The sequence below is a fragment of the Leucoraja erinacea genome, chromosome 3 (genome assembly GCF_028641065.1).
Source record: "Leucoraja erinacea ecotype New England chromosome 3, Leri_hhj_1, whole genome shotgun sequence".
Classification (NCBI taxonomy): domain Eukaryota; kingdom Metazoa; phylum Chordata; class Chondrichthyes; order Rajiformes; family Rajidae; genus Leucoraja; species Leucoraja erinaceus.
In genome coordinates, this window is record NC_073379.1 from 46212335 (window position 1) to 46237320 (window position 24986).

Genomic DNA, 24986 nt, shown 5'->3' on the forward strand with positions numbered 1-24986 from the left:
CATGCTGACAATGTTTGTGCATGTGCACATTCAGAGGCCAAGCTCCAAACCACCATCAATGCATTCCCCTAGCCATAAGAAAAGAAAGCCCTTACATTTAAGACACAAATAACCCCATTGCAACATACTGCTGTTTGGCAATAAAGGTTCATGGTAAGACCCTGTAAAACATGGACATTTCTATATTTTTCAATGCACCAGTATGGTATTTGGTTTATTAAAGATCTGAATCTCAAATCTGGCACTGTTCATGGTCCAGTAAGCAGGTAGAGCATCTGCACAGGACTACTATCTACAACAAGTACCTAAATCATGAAACGTTACCAACAATACTGTATCCATCCTCATACTGTTTCACATGATCCATCAGAACCCATTGTGACATTTATCAAAAAACTTTCTGAAACCCAATACAAATATTATCTGAATGATTAGGAGAAGGGGAGGTGCAACAAGACCTGGGTGTGCTTGTACATTAGTCACTGAAAGTAAGCATGCAAGTAGAGCAAGCAGTGAAGAAAGCTAATGGCATGTTGGCCTTCATTGCGAGAGGATTTGAGTTTAGGAGCAAGGAGGTCCTACTGCAATTGTACAGGGCCGTGGTGAGACCACAGCTGGAGTATTGTGTGCAATTTTGGTCTCCTAACCTGAGGAAGGACATTATTGCTATTGATGGAGTACAGCGTATGTTCACCAGGTTCATTCCCGGGATGGCAGTACTGACATATGATGAAAGGATGGGTCAACTGGGCTTGTACTCGCTGGAATTTAGAAGGATGAGAGGATATCTTATCGAAACATATAATTGGACAGGGTAGATACAGGAAAAATGTTCCCGATGTAGGGGGAGTCTAGAACCAGGGGTCACAGTTTAAGAATAAGGGGTAGGGCATTTGGGATTGAGATGAGGATATTTTATTTCAGCCAGAGAGTTGTGAATCTGTGCAATTCTCTACCACAGAAGGCAGTGGAGGCCAATTCACTTGATGTTTTCAAGAGAAAGTTAGATTTATCTCTGAGGGCTAAGGGAATCTAGGGATATGCGGAAATAGCAGGAACGGGGTACTGATTTTGGATGATCAGCCGTGATCATATTGAATGGCAGTGCTGGCTCGAAGGGCCAAATGGCCTACTCCTGCACCTATTATCTATGTTTCTATGTGAAATCCTTTGCTTGCTTTGCTGCTTCTCAAAAATGACCAGATTGTCCTATAACTGTGATATTCTGGTATATTTTCAACTGTACATCTGTTCTTTGTGAATCCTGCCTGTTCATCTGTCAGAAATTCCCCATTTGCCCTTGAGCCTGACAGATCAGGCTGATGATCTTATTGTTTTGGGATTGGATGTTTTCTTTCTGTTATGTGAATGAACTCCCTTGTTTGACCAACTCCTGGTGATGATAATTTTGTGAAAAAAGAACTGACATCATGAGGGATGAATGCACCCACTCCAAACTGATTTCTGCAGTTTTGTCCTTCATTCTCCAACTCTTGCAGTTTCCAATGGGTTTTCACGACTCCCTGCATGAGCACTGGAGGATATTAGCCATCTTCTGTCCAATTTGTTCTTTTCTTCAAAATGCGTCTGCCCGGTTTATTTTGACAGGCATACATATTTCTGTAATATTCAGTTCATCAGCTGAATACTGCTGTTTTCTCTGTCAGAATGTCTCTCTGCCTCTCTCAATTACAGAATATCCACATTTCTGTGTCTTAGCTGCGTAGAGGCAATGTTACTTCATTATATTCCACTTCCATTTTTTTTTCCTTTTGCTGTTATCATTAACTGTGTCCCTTTTTCTTTTTAATTACGCTACCATTTCTCTGATTAAATCAGAAAACTTTCCAATATTTTATGTTCTGGATCTTTGTCTTTAATTCACTTTTTTAATTGTATAAATCAAGTTCCCTGTTAAGTGTGCCAGGCTGCTTCTACATTCACTTTTACCCAAGAGCAACCTCCTTCACTTCACTAATAGCAGTTGTAAAGCTGTCTGAGGTTATTGATATTATATTCTAGTGTTCTGTGCTATAAAACCTGTCAGTGATTATGTTTTGAAATTCATATACTACCTTTATGTCCTTTAATTTCCCAAATTTATATTTGATGCGAATCTGCCGATTACATCTAACTCTTCGCAATCACATTGCGACGGTCTCAAGTATGTCATGATCATTTCCATTGTCACAACCATAGTATGCCCTTGTGGTTAAGGGAATTGATGTAAGGGCAATGCCAATGAGAGTGGAGAGGCGAGATAATTTAATAGTCATAGCTGAGGATGGCAGCAAGGATGTAACTGAGCACAGCATTAACAGCAAATCTATAAGCGTAAATAGGGGGACGAAGACTAGGCTATTGCAATGTTGGAGGTGAAAGTGAACTCAGATAGTCTATTTTTATTTGGGCAGATAGCAGCTTGGCCAGAGGGGGTAAAGTTAATCAGGATGCAGGAAGATGTAAGAGGAATGATTTCCCACAATGACAATGCTGCTGTTCAAGTTTGCATAGACAAAACCATTATCAAGTGGCTCCTCCGAGAAAGTTGCCACAAGTACTTTGGCCACAGATCCCTGGGAATGGCATCCACAAATGGGTAAAGTAGGGATGTGGCATGCTTGCTATCATAGATTAGAGCATAGAGCATAAGAATTTGGGAATTCTGTTGCAACCTGACAAAATACTGGTTTGACCACATTTGGAATATTGTGTTCTGGATAGACTCGGCTTGTACTCGCCGATTGAAGGGGGAGGATCTTGTAGAAACTTACAAAATTCTTAAGGGGTTGGACAGGCTAGACGCAGGAAGATCGTTCCCGATGTATGGGAAGTCCAGGACAAGGGGTCACAGTTTAAGGATAAAGGGGAAATCCTCTAGGACCGAGATGAGAAAAACATTTTTCACACAGAGAGTGGTGAATCTCTGGAACTCTCTGCCACAGAAGGTAGTTGAGGCCAGTTCATTGGCTATATTTAAGAGGGAGTTAGATGTGGCCATTGTGGCTAAAGGGATCAGTGGGTATGGAGAGAAGGCAGGTACGGGATACTGAGTTGGATGATCAGCCATGATCATATTGAATGCAGGCTCGAAGGGCGAATGGCCTGCTCCCGCACCTATTGTTCTATGTTTCTATGTTTCTACTTGTGTATAGGAAGGATGTGATTGTGCCAGAGAGAGTGTAAGGGATATTCACCATGTCGAAGTCTTTGTTATGGGGAAAGATTTGACAGTCTGGGTTTGTTTTCTCCAGAGCAATGGAGGTTGAGGAGTGACCTTAAAGATATATATAACATTATGAGAGGCATAGATAGGGTAGACAATTAAAATCTTTTCCAGTGATACAGATATTGAAAACAGAAGAGCAGGGATTTAAGGTTAGAAGAAGGAGTTGTCAATGAGATCTGAAGGATAGGTTTTATGCACAGTGGGCCGTTGAAATGTGGAATGTGCACCAGAGGAGGTGGTGAATGACAATGAATGTTAGCAAATGGAAAGCTGTCAGATTAATTGCCTCACATAATGAACACAGTTTTGAGATAAATTATCTTGGATCTCAGAAATGACTGGGAAAAAAGAGTCTTTGAGATGACCATTCATCCTTGGTCACAGACCCCAAATAATGCAGAGTTGGCTGAAATGACACTTACTCGGGATTAATATGTTTTTGTTCAACGACATCATAACAAAGGCTTCCTGGATTAACTTTATTACATGTGCAATAAATCCTCGGAGGATGGTGTGCAGGAAAGAACAGCAGATGCTGGTTTAAATCGAAGATAAGCACAAAATGCTGGAGTAACTCAGCAGGAAAGGGAGCATCTCTGGAGAGAAGGAATGGGTGATGTTTCGGGTAGAGACCCTTCTTCAGACTGATGACTTCAGATTTCAGTCTGAAGAAGGGTCTCGACCTGAAACGTCACCCATTCTTTCTCTCCAGAGATGCTGCCTGTCCCGCTGAGTTTCTCCAGCATTTTGTGTCTACCCAGGGAGGATGGTGTACTTTATTGCCGATTGTCCGCTATATCCAATTGTGGGGGGTAGTTTAACCCAAGGGTAGACTCAGCGAATCTGATAGCAGACGGGAGTAAAGAAACAAGATTTTGAGGGGGGGTTAAACAAGCAGGAATTCACAGGCCCCGGAGTCACAGAGCCCTCGGCCCTACACGCGGTGCTCTGTAGACAATGCTGGTGCTCGTGCTGCCTTTATGCTGCTTGCTCGCTCTGCTCCCACAACCTAAAGTATGGCATGTGGTGCCAGCTAATTGGGTAACGGGCAGAAGTGGGAAGATGGTGCAACAGAAGCTTCAGTCCAATATAACCAAAATACGCTAGTTCCGTTATTTCAAGAGTTTACTGCATGGTGGGTTTCCTCCCACACTCTAAAGATGTACAGGTTTGAAGGTTAATTAGCTTTGGTCGAATATTAAATTGTCCCTCGTGTGTAGGATAGTGCTGATGGTCACTAGTTGGCAAGGACTGTGTGTTGAAGGCCCTGTATACACACCGTCTTTAAAGTCTAAAGTTCAGTCCTGTGTTTGATACCGTGATTATTCCTGCAAATTATATTGCCATGGAAATGAAATAAAAAATGCTTGAAAGACTCAGCAGATCTGATAGCAGTTATGGAAACAGAAACAGTCAACATTTGAGGTCAACGATCTTGCATCAGAACCGACAGGAAAACTTGATTGTGATTCTCCTTCGACAGATGCTGCTTGACCTCAGTATTTCCTGATGTTATTGGAGATTTTCTGAATTTTCAGTTTCTTTTTAGTTGTGAATGCCTCAGATAAGTGTTTTTGTGTCCGTGTGTTGTGGGGATTATCAATGCTCATTAAGGTTATTCTGTATAAATTAAGAGTGTAAAACCTTTCACTTCTTTTCACAAAGGTGTTAAACTGTGTGTGTGTTTCCGTTATGACAATGCCAAAGGTATAAAAATTTGCAATGCTTTGTCTAAGCTCGATCTGCAAATTGCATGTAAACCTCTGCACATAATCTAAATTGGCACTTCATTGCAATACTATGACAGTCCAATTTCCCTGAAGCCTGGGTTGCTATGAGAAAGGAATGTCCAGTTCATACTTTGCTGATGATACCCAATGCGCAATCAACAAATTCCAACTGCGCTGCGCTGAATACCATATGGCCACCAGATGTATGCTAGAGGAAGCTATTGCATGCTGGAGAGAGTGCCTCAGTTGTTAAGTCAGATCAGTAGACAGTCTCCCAATAGGAAACCAGCCAGGGAGTCTAACAGCCATCGTGTGCCATATTGTACATTAGATTGCGAGGTTGAGCTTGCAGGAAGCCTAAAGGAAAGAGCACAGATCCTCGTCGTAAGATTCTGAGGAAGTTTTGCTCAATGAGAAGGAAGGTGAAAACAGTGCACACACAGGAATCAAATGCTTCTCACATTTTCCTGCTGAAATGGTAGAAGACGGGGTTCTGATGTGTGCATGCACAGATCCAGAAGCTGCAATTTGCTAGCAGCTCTTTCCCAGCTTTGTCCTGGTTGCATTTCAATATTCCTCAGGGCATCCAGTAGAGGAATATGAAGTTGCAGCAAGATAAATATTACACAATGTAATTTATTGAAATGATAACTGAGTCAAATTATTTTGTATTGGTGTTTTTAAAACAGTTTTAACCAAAGCTGGTATTATAGGTCATTTGATTTGTCATGATTTTTGTTGTATTGCAGGGGGTAGAAGTGATATGACACCAATGACTGTGAAGTTTGGTTTTATGCTGATGAGAATAAAATCAGGTCTGGAATCTGATGCTGTGTATCCATAAATGATCTACCATGTAGGTCAGCAACAAGCACAGATGGCAAGAAATACTGGTCCCTTGGTACCAAGAATGATTTTTATTAACGTAATATTCACTGAGACTGTATCTCTGGACCTATGTTTGATGCATACAAAATGGCGGGGGGGGGGGGGGGGGGGGGGGGGGGGGGGGGGGGGGGGCTGTGTTCACAGGCAGGGCGGTGTCCGCGTCTTAGACGGAGGCGGATGTGGCGACCACCATGATGAGCAGGAAGCCGCTGAGTGCAGACGGGCCGGGGATGGGAGCGGCTGCACTCCTCTCCCCCCCCCCCCCACCCCCCCCCCCCCCCCCCCCCCCCCCCCCCCCCCCCCCCCCACCCCCCCCCCCCCCCCCCCCCCCCCCCCCCCCCCCCCCCCTCCCCCCCCCCCCCCCCCCCCCCCCCCCCACCCCCCCCCCCCCCCCCCCCCCCCCCCCCCCCCCCCCCCCCCCCCCCCCCCCCCCCCCCCCCCCCCCCCCCCCCACCCCCCCCCCCCCCCCCCCCCACCCCCCCTCCCCCCCCACACCATCTCCCCCCCACACCACTCCCCCCCCCCCACCACTCCCCCACCACCCCCTCCCCCCACACCACCCCTCCGCCCACACCACCCCTCCACCCCAGTGGCAGCGGTAGGCTGTGACAGGGTAGGCAGCAGCAGGGCAGGCAGTGGCAGGGGTAGGCAGCGGCAGGGGTAGACCATATTTTAAGAATTATTCACATTTTAAGCTTTATAAAATCCCTTTTCCACTTGTCGTGCCCGTCAGCTGCGCCTACGCAAAAATACCTCTGTGTTCCACATCACAATGGGAACCCAATGGGCGGGAATGGCTGCACTGCCGGAGAGCCGCTAAGAGTGGATGGGGGGGGGGGGGGGGGGGGGGAGTGAGTTTTTGTGGGGGGATGGAGTGAGGGGTGGGGGGGGATGGCAAGGAGCGGGTGGGGGGGGGAGGAGGGGGGAGGATGAGGGGGGCATCACAACGGGAATCCGTCAGCCGTGCCTGCGCAGTTGGGGGCTATGCTTGAGTGGTGGAATATAACATTGTTGGACCAGGCCTCCTGTGTGAGAATGGGACCCAACGGGTAAAACTATAAAGCTTTCTTAACTTTTTGTACTTTTTTACCACTTTGTGACCTTGATAGAGGAAGGCAGTTCAAATCCTTGCTCAGAATGGTTTCATGCACTTTGCCATCATCCACTCGGCAAATGCAAAGTCTGCTCCACTCTTGTAGGGGTACACAGTCATTGGGTAACAAGGCAGCAAACTTTCATCATCTATCCTTGAGTGCCCACCCACGTGTCACTGCAACATATTTGGCCAACTATATGTTGGTGTCCATCACTGTGATAATTAAGTTGAGGAAGGGCAGTGATACACTAAATGTGACTGCCATATTGAGGCTCAGATGTCTATTATCAACAGGGGAAGGACAGTGGCGCAGCGGTGGAGCTGCTGCCTCACGGTGACAAATACCCGGGTTTGATCCTGACATTAGGTGCTGTTTGTGTGGAGTTTGCACATTCTCCCTGAGACCTCGTGAGTTTCCTCCAGGTGCTCTGGTTTTCGCCTGAATCCCAATGATGTGTGGGTTTGTCGGATAATCGGTCTCTGTGAATTGCCCGTAATGTCTAGTGGGATAACTAATGTGAATCGGTGGTGATCAGTGGTCGGCGGGAACTTAATGGGCCGAAGGACCTGTTTCCATGGTGTATCTGTAAAAATATACCAAGCAAAGGTTTGAAAATACCACCCGTCTAACTAAGGCATTTGGCAAGCTAAGAAGTCATTGTGTGCTGAAGAGAGTGCTTCATTTGTTAAGCTGTTCAATGATGACTATTTTAATTAACAATCTCCAGAATAGCATGTCTATGTCCAACAGAGCAAAGGTTTGAAAATACTTTCCCCTATGAATAGGTGTGTTGGCAAGCTAAGTAGGTGTGAAGAGTGATGTGATGGTGTTAAGGACAGAGTGAGAAATGAGGCAGTGCACTCAGCAGTGTAGTTGAATGCACACCCCCATCTGTCTTTTCTGAATCAGCTAGATCATTCAAGTGCTTCCCGTATTGAATTCAGAAGCAGGATATTGTTCCTGCTGCTAAATTCCCAGGCCTCTAATAAACTCACACTTTTTTCTTCATGCACAAATTTCCCCATGCTAATGTTGGGGAAGAATGCTTTATGTTGGCTGCTCGTTGACCCCAACAGTAAATAACGTTGCAAAGAAATGTGATAAAACACTGGAATCAACTGAATCCACTGTTGCAGTGGTTTATATGGCCAACGTCATACTTTCTCTTTTTATTGTCCCATTAAATGATCAAATTGAGATTGCACTTTGCAAGTCCTCAAAATGCCTGATGTTGCACGATGGATATCAAACCCGGAAGTAAAATTATAATGAGCTACATGGTACCAAAATGCATTAAGGTTTGCAATTCACACTTCCATCATTGCTTTCCAGTGTGTTTTCAAACAAACATCAGGAATATCTGGCCCTTAATGCATTGTACATTTATGTGAACTAGGTTCCACAGTTGACAAAAGAGTTAAATCAACGATGAATGTTGCCAGTTAACAGCTGGTATATCGTGCAGTTGCTCTGTTATCATCCCCTGCTTGTTTTGCAAGTAGAACCATCTGCTAGGTTGCTTTATTTGCACAAGACGCAGGTTTTCAAATGTCAGGAACTCGTATGCTGATTTATAGGTAAATCAATCTTTGCATCTTGATAAATGCGCACTTTGATACCATTAAAATTTGAACTGCTGAAGTGCTCTGAATGTAGTGCTTTCCCATCTTGAATTTAAACCTCATGCTGTTATCTTGGTGGGACATCCAGATAGATCCTATGTTTAGTCTGATGAAGGTATGAAAATTAGATATTAATTTTGTATCTCACACTGGCCTTGGATCTAAATGCGTATGCATAAAATAACAGGCATCTTTGCAACCACACTATCAGAGCAGCAGGCATCATGTTCTGCACTTCTGTAAATGCAAACTGCCATTACATTGACCCACATTCCAGCATTTACCGGTTACGTATCCACTTCAAAAAACAATCAAAGACATTGCAAATGTAATTATTTTTCTTGTTAATGTTTGTTAACTTAAGTCACATTCAATGTTAAACAATTGCACAAAAATCCCACAGGTCTGCAAGTTATCCGATCATAAAGCATTGAGGGAATAAGATGCAAACAATGTCTGCATGGGTATTTTGAACCTCATGATGCACTTTATCTTCTGAATTCATATAGAGTGAATGGCTGCTGCTGCTGCTGCTGCTGGTACTACTGCTGCATTCCAAAGATGGATCCCAGCTGATGATCTATTTATTTAATCTAACCTTTATGCTGGGTAAAAATTGTTTTGCACCCAGGCATAAGAAATGCTTCGAACAGAGCACAATAAATTTGAAAATGATTGCATTAAATACCAAAACAAAATGCAGTACATAAATGGGTTAGGCATTTGCAAGGATGCCAGCGGCCAGGATAAATTCTTTGTCAGAGTCTCTGGAAGGTCAAAATTAAATTAAGCAGTTGAGTGGGCCAAAAAATTAATGATCAAAACAGGAATTATTAAAGATCCACACATTGACAGAATAGCCTGAAGCATAATATAAAGGAGGAGTGCTGTGCTGTGCTGGACTAAATGATTACTGGAAAATAGAAATGGCCATTTGTTAAGAGAAGTGACTAAAAAGTGAAGTGCCATTCAGGGACATAAAATTCAAGACAAATTCCATGACAGAAGTGCATCCCGTCCTTGCATATCTATTCACACTTTTTGAGAAGCTGATTATCCATCATAGGTGATAATAATTGGTGGAGGGCAAGTCATATAAATGCAATTATCCAACCATCTTTCGAGAAGCATTAATGAAAATGGAATTTGAATGAGTTTGAAAAACCATCTCCAGTTTGTTAAATCTCATTGGCAGTTCTCACTTCTGACTGATAATGTGTTCTTGAAATTCTCTGAAACCTTTAAATGCCAATATGCAAAATGAAATCACTAATTACGATTTTAAGATGAGATAAACACTGGATTTTTAACATTGTTCAAAAAAAAAACCCCAAATAAGAATACATTGAGAATATAAATCATTTTAAGTCTTCAAGGAGTCTGCTAATTAGGTCAGAGAGTCCTTGTATTCATTTGGAATGCTGAGTGGATGTAGATTTGAAAGTGGAGAGCTGTAGGCTGCAAATCTGTTCACCATGTTTGATAATGTCTTGGGTACGTAGGGGTTGTTCCCACTTGGATAGGAATATGCAATGATTTATAACAGTGACTGAAAATTAGAACAGGACACATAGGAAGGGAGGAAAAGGAAACCTTTGTTAATGTTGTACTTAATCACATTTTCTAGCCGTATCTTGTTACGTCAGAAGACTTTTCGGAAGACTAGTCAGAAGACTAATTGAGAGATACACATTATGTCTAAATCACAGATTACAAATAATGATTGTCTGGCTTCAAGTATCAGGCAAAGTGTAAGACAAGTTCAATTACTCTCTCAAAAATGTCCACATTCACATGTTTTTTGTGCCTGGATTTAATTGATAGATATAAATGATACAAAGAATGCACTAATAATTGGTTCACAAAGCAATATTTATGTTCTTCATTACCTCTATGTTCTTTTTATGCCTCAGTGGCATTTACTGTATCCCCAGTTTTTTGTGATAGAATGGTGATGGGAGTGATTAATTTACTGCACTAGTAATTAAGTGGTTTAGATCAAAAATCTCATCCCACCATGGCAGGTATGGAATTTAAATTATGTTTATGTTATAGCTCCGATAATCTACTATCCCATTGTTCAATATCTTAATAGTTGCGCACCTGACAAGCATATTCCTGTAGTCCCTTTGAGTTCACTGGAGCCTATGTTCCCACTGTTCCATCAAATGCATGGCCCCCTCTTGTTGCTATGTTCCCTGTAAGTTAACTGTAATCCCAGATCCCACTCTCTCTTTAAACTCATCATGTTAATTTGAAACATACAGGCTGAGGGGGTATTAACAGGAGTTATATCCAATTGTCTAGAAATGTTATCCATCAGGGTGTCATTTTATTAGAGTTTTGCTATAAACTGAAATCTGGAAACATTACTAGACACAATAATGTCAACAAAATCGATTGGATTGTTTAAAAATACAATCTGATTCGCTAATTTGTGATTCTTACCTGGTCCTCTCTATACATGATCCCACATCAACCAATGGGGCTGACTCTGAAATGGGCCAGCTAACAACATAGTTCAACACCACCTTGGAGTCATAGTGTTATACAGCCCAGAAACTTGCCCTTTGGCCCAACTCCTATATGTGGACCAAGGTGCCTATTTGACTTGATCCAATTTGCTTGTATTTGGCCCATGTCCCTCTAACCTGTACATGAACTTGTCCAAAATGTATTTTAAACATTTCAAATGTACCACCTCTACCAATTCCTCCATCTACATCGCATCTGCTCCCAAGATGAGGTGGCCCATATCAGGACATCTGTGATGTCCACATTTTTTAAGGAACGGGGGTTCTCCTCTTCTATCAAAGACAAGACCCTCACACGTGTCTCATTACACAACAGCTGTTCCCTTGCTCTCCCTCACCCCAATCGCAACAGGGACAGTCTCCCTAGTCCTCACCTTTCATCCCATCAGCTGTTGCATACAGCACATAATCTTCCGACATTCTTGCCACCTCCAATGGGATTCCACCACAAGCCACACCTTCCCATCCCCACCCCTTTCTACTTTCAGAAGAGACCATTCCCTTCACAACATCCTGGTTAACTAATCCCTTCCCACCAAAAACACCCCCTGCCCAGGTACTTTCCCCTGCAACCGCAGGAGATGCAACGCCTGTCCCTATATCCCTTCCCTTGACTCTGTCCAGGGACCCCAACAGTCCTTTCAGGTGAGGCAGAAATTCACTTGCAACTCCTCCAAACTCATCTACTCTGGAGTCCTATATATCGAAGAGACCAACCACAGACTCGGCGATCATTTCACTGAACATATTTGCTCAGTCCGCCTTGGCCTATGTGATCACTCGGTTGCCAAAAACTTTAACTCCCTTCACATTCCCATGCTGACCTTTCTGTCCTGGGCCTCCTCATTTGTCAAGGTGAGGTCAAATGCGAATTGGAGGAACAGCACCTCATATTACGTTTGGGCAGCTTACAGCCCAGCGGTATGAATATTGATTTTATATAACTACAAGTAACCTTTGCATCCCCTCTCTCTCTGTCCTTCCCCCTCCCAAGTTGTTGCACTAGTTTTACTGTTGTCCTGTTGAGTTGCATTGTCTGTATAACTCATTAACACCTATCCCACAGCCAACAATGGACCATTGTGGGCTCCACATTTCCTTGATTATCATTGCTTTTTGCATATCTTCCATTCGTTGTCCTTTATCTCTTGTTCCCCTTTCCCCTGACTCTCAGTCAGAGGAAAGGTCTCGACCCGAATCATCATCTGTTCCTTTTCTCCAGAATTGCTGTTTGACCTGCTGAGTTATTCCAGCTTTTTGTTTCGGTCTTCAGTTTAAACCAGCATCTGCAGTTCCTCCCTAGACCTCTATCCCTTCCTCTGGCAGCTCATTCCATATACCACCTTCCTCTGTGTGAAAGCCATGCACTGCAGGTCCCCATTAAATCACTCTCATTTCACAAAGTTTAACATTTAGACTGTATCCGTGGAAAAATACAGGGACAATCCACTGTATTTATTCACTACATGTTTATATGACTCTATAAGGTCATTCCCTGGCCTTATGGTCTCCAGGGAAAACAGTTCTAATTGAAAACAGAGAATAAACAATGGAGATTTAAATAAAAATTCAAATAGATACAATAAAATATTGCATTTGCTGTGCATGATTAGATCATTTAATTGAGGTCAGCATAGATCAGCCATGATAATTGAATGCTCTTGGATGTCCTGTCGTGCTCCTAGTGTATTTTCTTGTGTTCTTGTGTGAGAACATAGATGAGTACAGCACAGAACAGGCCCTTCAGTCAATGATGTTTTACACTAAATTAAACCAATCCCATCTGCCTGCAGCTGGTCTCTATCCAAAAATTTCCTACCTGCTCTCGTGTTTAAATATCTTTTAAACATTGCTATTGTACCTGCCCCTACCACTCCACTGGCAGTGTAAAATAAATTGTCCCAAATATCCTTTTAATATTTCCCCCTATCACTGGGATGGCAAGGTTGCGTGGTGGTAGAGTTGTGTATGGTAGAGATGTATGAATTTGGGTCATACTGTGTTTTATTTCCTCTTGACTAGACCCTTCAGAGTCTGCTCCACTATTCAATAAGGTCACAGCTGATCTGATTTTTCTCATGTCCATATCCTCATCCTCTCTTAATTAACTTTAGATCTTTAATAGATTTCAGTTAGAATTAGCTGATTAGCACAGATTCAAAACATACCAGTCCATGAGAGTCGTTAGATTACAGAATTCCATCCCAGAGAGTTTCAACCTGTAATCAGTTCTTGATCAAATTTATATTTTACCATGATATTCCATCTGCCAACTTTTTGACCATTCAGTCTTTCAGTATTTCTGTGTAAATTGTATTCTCCTCATGGCATACCTTCTCCCCTGTGTTTGCATCATATAACCATATAACCATATAACAATTACAGCACGGAAACAGGCCATCTCGACCCTTCTAGTCCGTGCCGAACACATAATCTCCCCTAGTCCCATATACCTGCGCTCAGACCATAACCCTCCATTCCCTTCCCATCCATATAACTATCCAATTTATTTTCAAATGATAAAAACAAACCTGCCTCCATCACCTTCACTGGAAGCTCATTCCATACAGCTACCACTCTCTGAGTAAAGAAGTTCCCCCTCATGTTACCCCTAAACTTCAGTCCCTTAATTCTCATGTCATGTCCCCTTGTTTGAATCTTCCCTACTCTCAGTGGGAAAAGCTTTTCCGCGTCAACTCTGTCTATCCCTCTCATCATTTTAAAAACCTCTATCAAGTCCACCCTTAACCTTCTGCGCTCCAAAGAATAAAGCCCTAACTTGTTCAACCTTTTTCTGTAACTTAGTTGCTGAAACCCAGGCAACATTCTAGTAAACCTCCTCTGTACTCTCTCTATTTTGTTGACATCCTTCCTATAATTAGGCGACCAAAATTGTACACCATACTCCAGAATTGCCATCATCAGCAAATGTATCTGCTCTACACCTCCATTTGGTTCCTTTCTCCCAGTCTTTGATAAATGTTGTAGTTGACCAATCTTACCCTCTCCGTCTATTTAACTCTCTAGTCATACAATTCTCATCCATGCTAATATATTATTATCCAGTATCATTATCTCTTATCTTGCAAAGTAACATCTATGTGGTACCTTGTCGAATGACTTGAAAATATATATTTCTTACATCTACGGGCACTACCCAAGTTATGTTCCATGAACCTTAACATAATGAATCAGATTTTCCATAAGTCAGAATCACATTTCCCAACTCAAGCACAAAATAACTCACTGTCTCAGCCAAAGATCTCATAGCGGAGATATAAGATCATTGGTCTCAACGGCATTCGACTGCGTCTGGAGCACTTCCTGTGGCGCATGGCTTTCTGGGTAAGCACTGCTGCCATTGCTAGCTTGAGTTCTGATTCACTGTTGGGGCACTTTCTGTGGTGCCTGGCCTTCTGAGTGAGCACCACCGCCATTGATGGCTCATTTATGATTTAAGCTGGAGTGATCGTACAGTATTGCGAAAATTGCAAACTGCCTTGATTGCACTAGGGTATAAGTACATGATGGTTTATGTAAGTGTGAGTATACATAAGTCGCCTATTTAGTAAGTTGGGGGAATGTCTGTGCTAATAGTGTTCAGTCATTCTGGCTGATACCTGTCAGTTTGACTGGGGAAGCAAAGGCTAAATAGTTTATTCTTCTTCTTCTCTGAAAGAGTGGCTATGTCATTTTATAAAATTGGTAAATAAAACTGAAATTGCGGGGGATGTGAAAACCACACCTAGTTTTTGCATTTATATCAAGTGTTATTCGGTGCTTAGTCTGTTTGTGATTTTATTAGTTGCATCTGCCATGTATTTCATACCAAAACAAAAGAAAAATGCCGACTATGTTTCTAGATTTCCTAAATAGCAGCACTTGCATCACCCATCAAACTGTTAAGCGATTTGAGCTGCAACTTATACCCTTCTGTTATCATTTCTACATTTTGTCTGTATTTGACAGCATGTGATCTCCTCACTGCATAACAATATTCCTCACCGGTCACAATAAGTCACATTGCAGGTATTACACTGCCTTCACATGAATTCTCTTTCCATGTCTGCACTTTCATTTTTGATGCCGTCCAAGATTACATTTTATGTCACATGTACTTACCATATACTTCAGAAGCAAGTGACCAACGCTGAAAATATTAACATCTTCTTATAATCTATTTTCTCCTCAATGCTGGCAATGCTAGAATTACTACAGTTCTTTTTAATACAGGGTTGCCACAGGAATTGCCTTGCATTTGACAAAAACAACAAGAATATAATACAGATAAACATTTATGTGGCTTCTTAGGAGAGTTCTACCATAAACCTCGTTTATGTGGCTTCTTAGCAGAGCTGTAAAATTGTAAATTATCTGACCTCGACCTCAGCTCAACTTTACTGCATTATGTCCCATCACATTTGCTTCCTTTCTCGACAGAAAATGTGCCCATCTCATTAATACCCATGCAGTCTCCACATTTCTTTGGTGTTGAGATTCCGATTTCCAATCGTCTATTAATTCCCCTCAATTCCACTATATGCTTAAATAAATTAAGTTCTCATTTTTCTAATATTCCAAAAGGTATAGTCCAAACCAATTCAGTCATTCCTCATGAGAAGACCCTATCATCCCAGAGCAAGTACACTCCTCTTTAAGGCAGGAAAGCAAAACTATGGAGTCATCAAGATCCTCACCAATCAATTGTGTAATTGTAACTGGGCTTTCCTACTTCTGTACTCCATATCCTCTTTTATACCCCCCCCCCCTTCCCCACCTACTTAGCAATAAATAAAAAAATGAGAAAGAACCACAACATGGAACTGACGTTGTTGTAAAATATGTGCACCATTGGTATGTGAGATTATTTTTTCACCTATCATGTGACTATTTGTACTTCATAGCTTTATGCATTCACATCTTGCTAAAACTGTTTCTATGTTGGGGAGCGCTAAAACTATGCAAAGTGCCGGCACATACAATTTCTGGAAAGTCATTGCATTAAAACTGTTATTCAACACACTTTTGACATATGGTTTTGAATAGTATCAACACTTCACAACTTTGAACTTTATGATATTAAGATTTGGATGAAGTTTAACAACCTACCATCAGTAAAATCAGAAGTATGTTGATCAATTTCCACCAACATTGCTTTGGCTAGAATCTGCTGCAGAATACCCGGTCTTTGACATACTTACGTAGTTTCCAATATTTAGTTGGTTTATCAAATGCCTAATCAAGAGGAAGCCTAGGATATTAATTGTGTCAGTCGTTACCATAAAATGGTTACATTCACTTTTATTATTGATAGTTATTGCCTCCAAGCCATAAATAAACCTTGTATTTTTTTAGAAAACCTGCACGGAAACAGGCACTCAGCCCTTGTTTCAATGTCATCTAATACTTGCTGCAAACAGGCGTGGACAGTTTCAATATGTACATTGTACATGGACTTGCCAATCTGCAATCTTAAATGAGCATCACCACTTCTGACATGCTGGAAGTAAAATCATCAAAGTAGCTGAAGATGATTTGTTCTCGGACACTGTCCTGAAAAAATATAGCAGCAATGTCCTCGGGCTGACATTATTGATTTCATGCAATCACAAACGTTATTTTATGCTAGATATGACCCTGGTCAAAGAAAATTCTGGTCTTCACACTTGCTTCATTTGAGGGAGGCTAGTGCCAGTGTTATAAACAAACTGAAGTAGATTGTACAAAATGGAACTAACTTTAGAACCCAATTCCTGAGCACTATGTGTTGGAAGGAAGTGCAGATGCTGGTTTACAGTGAAGATAGACACAGAATGCTGGAGTAACTCAGTGGAACAGGCAGCATCTGGGACATAACCAGAACCCTTTGCCTGAGTTTTAGCCTTGGCTATAACCAATGATCTAAGTTGTGGTGAAATGAGTTGGTTTATGACTGACATCGGCAATGATTGAGACATCTCAAGGGGACCATTACCTCTTGGCCAAATGTGACTGAAATCATTGCAATCTTACCCAAACAATTTCAGAGAACTTCTAAACTCCATCTTCATTAAAGAAGGTGATTTTCTCAGAATTGCTTTTCTGAAGAAGAGTCTCAACCCAAAACGTCACCCATTCCTTCTCTCCAAAGATGGTGCGTGTCCCGCTGATTTACTTTAGCTTTTTGTGTCTATCAATTCAATTCAATTCAATTCAATTCAACTTTAATGTCATCGCACAAATACAAGTATCAGTACAACGAAATGCAGTTTTGCGTCAGTCCGTAGTAGTTGTACATAAAGAGAAAAAACAAGAAAAAAATAGAAAGAGAGAAGATACAGAATAATCAGGAAATACAGAATGATTAAACAAAGGGGGACGGAGGGACCAGAGAAATCTATCGTCGGGACTCCGAGTTCAGCAGTGTGATTGTGTTGTTATAGAAGCTTTTCCTCATCCTGCTGGTACGTGACCTGAGGCTCCTGTACCGCCTCCCTGATGGGAGGAGGGCAAACAGTCCATGGTTGGGGTGTGAGGGGTCTATCTTTGATTTAAACCAGAATCTGCATTTCCTTCCTACATATATTTTTAGTTTAACTGTTTGCCACCATTTACCATCAGAAGTAGCATGTTTGTACTTTTCCATCTGTTCTGTTGCTCAGGGAGCACTTAGTTCTACCAAAAATATGCTGCTTCTGTTGTTGGCATTCAGATTGCTCCCTGCTGCAGATTTACTGTTAGTTGTGCATCGTCTTGCTCAAGGGACCTAATTTCATCGTCTTTGGTCACCTGGCTCATGGTATTGCTTGATCATGAGTTTGTATTCGCTTTTTTTTGATCTAACGCTTTTCCTGTCTTTATTTTATTTCACTCGAGGAAGATCATTCAACATCTTTCTGCAGGAACCTTCTTAATTTCTGCTTTCCAATGGTCTTTTCATCTGTGTGCACTGTTCTATTGCATTCATAACCTGTTTTAATCAAAATACCATGACCCATATCCATTTTCCCATTGAATAATGCATCCCTATTACCCTTATATTTGCAAGGTGTATTGGCTTCGCATGGCTCAGAAAATCAACAGGTCAATTGTTTCTCAGTAGCTTTCCACCTCATTAGTGTGCCCACTGTAATCTCTTCCGGTTTCTCATCTCCATGCACACTCTCTAGTCCTCTAATATTGACATACTTCTCGGTTTCCACTCTGTCATTAGGAACCATTCACATATCCTAATTGTCTTGTCTTTCAATATCCTTCTGGTATCTCAGTCATGTCGATATGTTCCCTACTTTTCAGAACCCGCATTGGACTTCATTTAATAGCTTTTAGCTCTGTTATAATTCTGCCCCCTACCTCCCTTCATCTCCTCTCCATCTGTGCAGAACTCCACAAATTGATTTGTGCCATCCCTATAAATATAATAGATGCCGCAGAAGTCTATGTCGTTGAGCTTTTAACACAGACATCAAATGTCTCTCTTAGCCTAAGGACACTGCTGTCAGTCTCTTTCCAGACTAGGTACACAAAATTGCTGGAGAAACTCAGCGGGTGCGGCAGCATCTATGGAGCGAAGAAAATAGGCGACGTTTCGGGCCGAAACCCTTCTTCAGACTGATGAACCCTTTCCAGACTAGTATTGTTTCTCCCTTCTGGAGTTTGCTGTTGTTTACAGGGTTTTTTTTGTGTGGCACTTGTCTGAAATGTATCTATTTCCTCTGATGCCTTTGGAAGCCTGTCAACTTAGTTTTTAATTAACTGGGTGGATTCTGCTCTGAAGAGATCTACAGCTTGGTTTGAACTGAAAGTTAGAAGCACTAATTTCCCTAGAGAGAGATCTAGCTCAGGTTTTGAGTCACGAGTCACATGAGACTGATTCTGCCTTTCGCAGGACTATCGTCCGGTCATAATTTTATTTTTTCCTTGGCTTTCGCAGAGGTGTTCAATACCCAGATTTTAGATATATAGAATATTTGGTACAGAAGTCCTATTATAAGAAGCAATACTGCAATTTAATAAATGTAAACAAAAGTGTTTTTAAAATCACACAGTATGATAGAACAGTAATTATTTTACACCAATAATCTTAGTGCCACTTGCCTTCATTACAGAGAAGGGAATATTTATACTCATCCAATTAGCGTTTTTGAGTTGATTGAAAATATTTTCTTCTCTTGCAAACCAAAGATTAATAGTGTTGTTGTGCATTGATTGCTGCTTGCTTGCTGATGGAGTGTATGATGTGAATGTATATAGATTCCTAGATGTATCATTATTAATTAGCAACAGTAATCAAGACAGCTACCATTTGCAAACTGTTAAAAATCCACACAAGTAATCAATTAGAATGAAATTGTGATATTCTAGTAGGACATCAAATGACAAAATTACGATTCCAAACAATTGATATTGCCTTTCTGAATCAGTTTTGGAAAGCTTGGCATTGCATTAAATTTAAAGATTTCTTGTTTCAGGGACAGTTATAACAGTGGAGGTATTTGTTATATGAAAAAGTAACATTCTGAGAAAAATTATAATTTACTTGGTTTGCCAAAACCATTCATTCATTTAGAGGACTAATAATTTAATTATTTATTATATTAAATGTGACAATAATAAATGGTTTCCATATAGTCTTCAACTTTTTACTAACATTAGGTCATTCCATTGAAAGAAAAATCCACTATTCGCCAAGATCTGTCTGACATTTTTTGCTTTGTTCAACACATTCTGAATGATTTTCCTTCCAAACTGCTTGACACGTTAGGGTGGTCAGGAAAACGATTATTATGCAGTTGCCTGGATAGGTACAACCATAACAACATGAAATACATTTTGCAGGACAGTTGTAACATACAATTTGTCCTCCCATTGATGGCTTCAGAACACACCTGTTATAGGTGTCTCATCTCGAAACGTCACCTATCTATGTTCTCTGGATTGGCTGCCTGACTTGCTGAGTTACTCCAGAACTTTGTGTCCTTTTTAATTGTTAGAGCACACCAGCTGTGGCAGATCCTGGCAATGCAATACGATGGGAAGAATAGATAGGGTGAATGCACAGAGTCTATACCCAAAGTAGGGGAAGAGGGAGAAGAGTAGTAGTAACCTGAGGATATAGGTTTAAGATGAGAGTGGAAAGATTCTTCCTCAATAGTTGCATCATATCTAATCTAACTTCTGAATGTGATCTGACCAAGCATCAATGAGAAATAAAAATAACCTTTTCCTTTTAAGTTCCCTGGATCCATGGTTCAGACTCATGTTGGGGTTCAGACTCCAATCTGTTGAATACATCTGAAGGTGGTCTTCCTTACAATGAGCAAATTGGAGGTCGGGTTTTCAGACAAAACAGAAGAACCAGGGATAGAGATAAGAAAAAGTTTTATTGTCCCCCCCCCCTCCCAAACCCGTTTCACCCCATACATACAACACACACACCCCAACAAAAACATAACAAAAACTACATTAAAACACAGACAGAAAATAATAAAAACGCGGACAGACTGCAGAGGCCGCTGCTGGCCAGAGCCGCGCCGCCCATCGGAACTGACCTTCAGGCAGAAGCAAAAGATCCTGTGCCCTTTTCCATACGTTTTTCAATATTTTCCAAAATATACTGTGCTTTTCTCAATGATCCCCTGAGAAACATGTACCACCGATCTAAAGTTACGGATATAGATTGTACGCTTAATGGCATGTTGCTGTTGTGGTTAGGTTTAGGTTTATTATTGTTATGTGTACTGAGGTACAGCTTTTTTTTGCATGCTATCCAATCAAATCAGATAATACTCTAAATAAATGCATTCAGGGCAAACTCAATACAATACAACTCGGTACAATAGGTAGAGCAAAGTGAGTCTTGCTGCGTATTATGCTAACTGCTGCTACAGTCAATAGGAAATATCCCCTGATTAACTAGCTATTTCACAGATAATCTACAGCCTATGTTTCTTTGTTCCATCTGGTCATTTAACATGTCATCTGTGGGACTGCTGTATACAATTTGGCTGTTGCACCATGCCTTCATTTCAATGGTGACGACACTTCACACATATTTCATTGACAGGGAAGTGGCTTGATATCAAGATAGATAGTCACCAAACAGAAGTCTTTGATTGCATCATTTGATTCTTAAACTCTACTGTTTGCAGAATGGAGGTAGGCTTGGCTGAAAGTCCTACCAACCTTAATGGGGATCCTCCCTTTTAAGATGAAGATAGACACTAAATGCTGCAGTAATGTAGCAGGACATGCAGCATATCTGGAGAGAAGGAACGGGTGACGTTTCAGGTTGAGATCCTTCTTCATTCTTCAGACCCTTTTAACTTTCCTGCACACTTTTAACATATGTTTCTTTGTTTCTGTCTTTCACATTCACTGCCAATCAAAGTATGGCAGGTTGGATGAAGGCCTAAGGTCAGGTGAAAAAAGGCCTGGAGGGCATTGTCAGGGAAAATGGCTTGATTCAAAATGACATAGTCACCAAACAGAAGATTCAATTTATTCATTTATTGTCTTAAACTCTAGTGTTTGCAGTACAGAGTACAACTGAAATGCATTTTTAGCATCTCCCTTGAAATGGAGACACAAATGCGTCGCGGTGTAGCAGGACCCCATATCTGCCGCCGTAACGTTTCCATTGACAGGCAAAGGTTCTTCAGAAGTGTCTTGCCACTTTTAATATGTTGACACAACTTTCAGTCACTGCAATCCAAGCGGGAGGTGAACCGGATACCCTAGTGGTCGCCTGGAGGGCAATGTCTTAGAAAATGGCAGCTAAAAATCAATCTGTTAAAAAAAACAGTCTCAATCAGCAAATACTGTAGATGTCCAAAAGCTACTTCCAGGGGTTGTGTGAAGTATTTATTATTATTAATAGTTTTTTATTGGAGGGAAAAAAAAATCACAGTACATCTGATGTATGGCATTACATTTTCCTCCATTTTGTTTTTTATAAATAATAATATAAACAAAATAACCCTAACCGACTCTCCCTAAACACCCCTTGGCAGCTTATTTTTTCACAATCCAAATATATCACAAAATCAAATGCACTTTTTAACAATAATAAAGTAACAAAACAGAATAAAGGCGGATCCCCACTTACTGTCAAGTGCCCTCAGTTAATAGGTAGTTCCTTTAGAACCCTCAAAGTATGATAAAAAAGGGTTCCCATTTCAAATAAAACTTTTTCACAGACCCCCTCAATGTAAATTTAATCTTTTCTAGCCTTAAAAAAAACATGACGTCTTCCAGCCAAGCAGCGGCAGATGGAGGAGTATTAGATTTCCAGACCAGCAATATTCTCCTACGGGCCAAAAGTGATGTAAATGTAATGATATCAGACTGGGTTGTATTTAAACCCAAGGTTTTATCTGTTACACCAAATACAGCTACAAGCGGGCAAGGTCTCACTGTCATCCCAAGGACTTCACTGATGGTTTTAAAAACCACTGCCCGGTAGTTAACAAGTTTGGGGCAAGACCAGAATGCATGAGCTAGATTGGCTGGAGAGAACGAGCATCTGTCACAGCCAGCGTCCGTCCCTGGATATATGTTAGCAAGCCTGGCTTTGCTTAAATGAACCCTGTGTAAAACGTTAAATTGTATGAGCCCCAATCTAGCACATGATGACGAGGAGTGGACATTTTTCAGCGCTTCTGTCCAGCATTCCTCAGACAGAAGTATTAATTGTGAAGTATTGAAGAAGGAACTACAGATGCTGGAAAATCGAAGGTACACAAAAATGCTGGAGAAACTCAGCGGGTACAGCAACATCTATGGAGCGAAGGAAATAGGCAACGTTTCGGGCCAAAACCCTTCTTCAGACTCTTTAGAGGTCGGGGATGGGGCCCAGGTACGCCTCAAACAAGGATTGTTTGACGTAACCGACAAAGAGGCAGGCGTAGCTGGGGCCCATGCGCGTGCCCATAGCTACGCCTTGTATTTGGAGGAAATGGGAGGATTCAAACGAGAAGTTATTGAGGGTAAGGACCAACTCCACTAGGCGGAGGAGAGTATCAGTGGACGGGTATAGGTTGCTCCTCCGGTCGAGGAAGAACCGGAGGGCTTTGAGACCATCCTGGTGGGGGATGGAGGTGTAGAGTGACTGGACGTCCATGGTGATGATGAGAGGATGGGGGCCTAGAAAATGGAATGCGCGGAGACAATGGAGAGTGTCTGAGGTGTCTTGAACATAGGTAGGGAGGGATTTAACCAAGGGGATGTATTCTCACTTGACCTGGACTGCTGCAAAATTTTCACCTCCCATTCACTTAACAATTCCCAACTCCTATAATAAAGTTAAACAACAATATTCTTAAATCTGCCTTCCATGGGTGCCTTACTGTCCCATAGATTTTCACAGATGTAACGAGTGAGGAATGCTTTAGACTTGCGAGATACAGCGTGGGAATAGGCCCTTTGACCCATCAGGTTCATGCCCTCCTGCAATCACCCCTGTACACTAACATTATCCTACACACTGGGGGCAATTAAAAAAATGTACAGAAGCCAATTAATCCACAATGCTGTATGTATTTGGAGTGTGAGGGAAACAGGAGCATCCAGAGAAAACCCGCAGGGTCACAGGGAGAACGTACAAACTCCGTACAGGCAGTACCCATAGTCAGGATGGAACATGGGTCTGTGACACTGTAAGGCAGCAACTCTACTGCCTCTTCACCATGCTGCCGCAATGTAGAATGCTTCTACTGCTTTCAATTCTTGATCCCAACGGCTTCCCCAAACCAACACACATCTTCCGCTGCCTGTTCTGAGGGCACTAACGTGTCTTAAATCTGAGTAAGCAGTCCCTTTATTTCATCCATCATCTTAAAACATTTCCCACTAAATTGCTTCAAAATCTATTTCCAATTCTACAGGTAGTTAATTCAGGAATTCATGCAGGGATTCATTCGTCTAGGATTGCTTTTAAAATTATAGATCGTATGAATTATTATTTATTAAATAATAAGCATTTTAAAACACTTGAACTGCTTTCCTGATCACAGCAAGGAACCCAGCTGTACATCTTTTCGAGAAATAAGTTCCCACTGATGAATAAACTGGGTTAGATGCAAGACTTGTCTAACGAGTTTCTCATGCTCCCAAGTAGGGCACTGTCGCAGATTGACTAAGAATGGGAAGCAATAAATCACAATTGGCCTACAGAGAGGTCCACAGCATTGGATGTTGAAACAGATACAAAAATAGGAATAATAGTGCAAGAATTTTGAAATAACTTAAAAATTTGTCTCTGTGTCCAAAGGTCCTTGTACACAGTCCTTCTGATCTCCACATCTGCCGAAAGATGTAATATGTTCTTGAGAAAATGCTTTGAATAAAAGTTATTTAGCACCTGGAAAGGTGTATTAAGTATACTGTATAGTATGCACTGAATTATAAATATACTTTGTGAGGACATGCTATTGAAAAATTGTTTCGGACGTGAGGCCCGACACAATATGTCCAATGGGACAGCTCTTGCATGATTCATGCATTCAAAGGCCTTTATCTTCTTTTGCTAACTGGTAAACAAATGAGAGGTGTGTAGGAAAGAACTGCAGATACTGGATTAAACAAATGGGAGGTCCAGTTTACTAATGAAGACCTGGAATTTGCTGGTAGGAGAGGCCTGGGAGAAAGATTTTGTGAGGCAGAGTGGGGAGGCCAGAAGTCACTCTGGTCAATTGTAGCATGAACACCCAGATTAAACTCTACGATACTTGCTGATGGCCATTCAATGGGGTGCACTGAGAGGTCAGGGAGGTCAGAGCTCAGATAACCCAGGAGGTAGACAGCAGGAACATTGCCATGAGGTGTTATTTCTTTAGCTTACCTGAGGCTGGTTTCCAGTGCTGTACTGATGGATTCCATTTAAGTATTATTGAAGCAGACCACACATT